This window comes from Panthera uncia, chromosome C2, assembly GCF_023721935.1.
Source record: "Panthera uncia isolate 11264 chromosome C2, Puncia_PCG_1.0, whole genome shotgun sequence".
Classification (NCBI taxonomy): Eukaryota; Metazoa; Chordata; class Mammalia; order Carnivora; family Felidae; genus Panthera; species Panthera uncia.
The window spans coordinates 145,457,913-145,461,017 of record NC_064810.1 but is presented as its reverse complement, the minus strand read 5'-3'; the positions used below and the strand labels follow the sequence as shown (position 1 = coordinate 145,461,017).

The 3,105-nt window shown below is 44.8% G+C and overlaps 1 pseudogene; it reads left to right on the top strand.

Moving 5' to 3' along the window:
• The first annotated feature begins 1,150 nt into the window (after positions 1–1,150).
• LOC125922042 (putative uncharacterized protein C6orf52) lies at positions 1,151–2,058 on the top strand (annotated as a pseudogene).
• Positions 2,059–3,105: the final 1,047 nt, after the last annotated feature.

Here is a 3,105-nt window from a genome sequence, read left to right as displayed (position 1 = left end):
CAGGTTCACAGTTGGTCCTGGGCTGGCAATAGAAGCAGATGTTTTGAAAATGTGATGCCACTTTTTGCTGTAATGGTAAATGTGTCCAGTGTGTTAAAATTGTGTCTTAAGAGTGTGTCAGGACAGTATGAATTTTAAGGTCTCCATTCTGAAGTTGAAGCAGCACTGTATCCTGTAGGAGATGCCCTGTGCATCCCAGCTGCCTGTCATCAGGGGCTGGGTCCACACTCTTCCCAGGGCAAATAATTGTTGCACTTCTTGAAGAGAGCAAAGAAGATGAGTTCAGAGACTTCTTCCCCCCAGCCCACTTTGATATGGGGATGTCCCCTTTGTCCTTGACTGGTGCTGTCTCTGCTTTGGCTGCTTTGGGGCTGGTGGAGAACAGCTAGTAACTAAACCCGAGGAGGAGAGCACTGTCTCTGCAGGAGAGAATTTGGGCAAGTGCTGCCCAGCTGTCTGCCACCTGCACTTCTCAGCAACAATCCCTGGGCAGAGAAGAGGGGGTCAAGAAGGAAAAGCGCAGGACAAGCGGTGGGCCGGTGCTGCTACTGGGCCAGGATTGGGGTGGGTCTATGGAGGGCAGGGTGAATTCCGGGAGAGTCTACCTAGCCAGGCTCAGACCTTCCTGGAATTCCCTGCCCCCAGAACCATGACTGACTTCCTCTAGCTGGAACCTGCCCATTCCAGGAGGACCCAGCCCTTGCTCGGAAGATGCCTCAGTGAATTCCAGGGAAACCTGGCTACCCATGCAAAGGCTCTGAACCCTCACAACCTGCCCTGCATACCAGAGCATAGGTGTTTGAGGTGCTATGGAAGGAAATTCAACTCAACAGGAAGCAGATGGGCTGAGGTATTTCAAAAGAGGATGAGAGGGGTGCCTGGGTGGCTCAGTAGGTTAAGCATCTGACTCTTGATTTCAGCTCAGGTCATGATCCCAGGGTCGTAGGATTGAACCCCACGTTGGGCTTCTCACTTAGTGTGGAGCCTGGTTAAGATTCTCTTTCTCTTCCTCTGTCCTTCTCCCTCAGCTCATGCTCTCTCTCTCTCTCAAAAAAAAATTGAGGTGATTTGAAAAGCAAAACCAATGATAATAATGGAATAAAATTAATACGCATGAGTCCATACTGATATATATAAATAAATAGAGAGAAAGGCCAAGTCTTTCTTACAGCAAAATCCAATTAATAAATGTAAAAAGAACGATGGAAGTTGTGAGAGGGTGAGAGGTCTTAGCCCCTGAGCTGGAATTTTTAATGCAGAAATTCAAACTGGCCTCATTTTGTAAAGTTTCTGGGTAAATGGCTGGGCAGGAGAGTTTTGCAAGTTTTGGCATAGCTCAGCAAAAGTAATTATCACTCGTACTGGCAAAGGGTGAAGCCAGTGTTCCAGACCTGCCAGGGTTACCACTCGGGCAACTGGTTTGAGCAACAGCACAGAGGTTACTCCCTTTCTGGTTATGCAGCAGATGGAAGTGCATGGGACCTCTGGACACCGAGCTGAAACTCTGGTCGTGTGTAAGGAAATCACAGCTCTGGCAGAAAGGCAGGATGAAGACCCACTGGAAGATCCAAATCTTCTTTTGACTATTGAAGAGTTAAATAAGGAGTTTATGGTGAAAAGTAAGGACCTATGGCTCTCTCTTGAGTTGCCACTGGCAGCCTTTGGATACAGTTCACTCTAAAATCCCAAATGAGGGGCACCTGGATGGCTTAGTTGGTTCAGTGTCTGACTTCAGCTCAGGTCATGATCTCGTGGTTCCTGAGTTCGAGCCCCACTTTGGGCTCTGTGCTGACAGCTCAGAGCCTGGAGCCTGTTTTGGGTTCTGTGTCTCCCTCTCTCTTTGCCTCTACACCACTTGTACTCTCTCTCTCAAACCTAAGTGAAACATTAAAAAATAAAATAAAATCCCAGATGAGACCCCAAAGGAGCATGATGGTCACTAATCTACCCAACTGTCACATTAATTGCATCTTGTTTTGTTTTTGTTTTCGAAAAAAAAAAAAATTCTCCCAAGAATGTCCTAGATTCTGTATGCACATACAAATCTCCAGGACTTCAGTGTGACTGACATGATAAAATGTGATATAAATAAACTTTACTAGCGCACACACACACACACACACACACACACAAAGAATGATAGAGATAGAAAAATCACCATTTGGGAAACAACACAGTAATAATTGTCAGAAAGCGTCATCAATGAATGTTAATATTAGCGGGCAAAAGTTGATAAGAAAGGGTATTTGCATAGTCTCAAAGTACCTCCCTACAAGATGCTTCTTAATTACAAAAGAATAAGTAGTAATTTCACAGTGGAAACCCTGCAGACACTATCTTACCGGGTGATTACAGTTAATGTTGCCAGTAATGAGACATATTAAAATCATGCACATCTGGTATAATGCACTGAGAAGGACACAACATCACTTCTGTGGTGTTCCTGCCTAAAATACATAGCCATAATTTACCCTTGAAGAAGCATCAAACCAAAAGTTAGGGATGTTCTACGGTTCTCTTCAAAACTATCAAGGTCATGAAAGACAAAGCAAGACTGAGGAACTACCCTAGAAATGGGGATACTAAGGAGCCATAACAACCAAAAGCAATGTGGGAGTCTGCTTCAGATCTTGGACCAGAGAAATGACATTAGTGAGACAGTTGGTGACATTTGAATAAGGTCTGTAGATTAGTGAATAGTATCGTGTCAATGTTAGTTTCTTGCTTTGGATCATTATACTATGGTTCTGTGGTTAACATTAGAGGAAGCTGGCTGACAGGCATATAAGAATTTTGTGCGCTAAGTTTGCAAATCGAAAAATTATTTTAAAATAAAAAGTTGGGAGAAGGGGAGGATGAGGAAGGAGCCTAGGTTCTAGAACTTAGCTGTCCTAATTCTCTCAAGAGAATTATACGGAATGAAAACAAGCCAGTCTTAAAAGGTTATCCATCCCTGGGATGGAACCAGGGCTCTGTGGCTTCTGTTGGGCATCTCCCTACTCCTAATTGTCCTACTGGTAACCAGCACTTAGCCTGGAGACACTTGGAGACCCCCCGCTTGAAAAGTCCTCTGCTCCCTTCTGTTGGAGTGAGAACCCATCATGG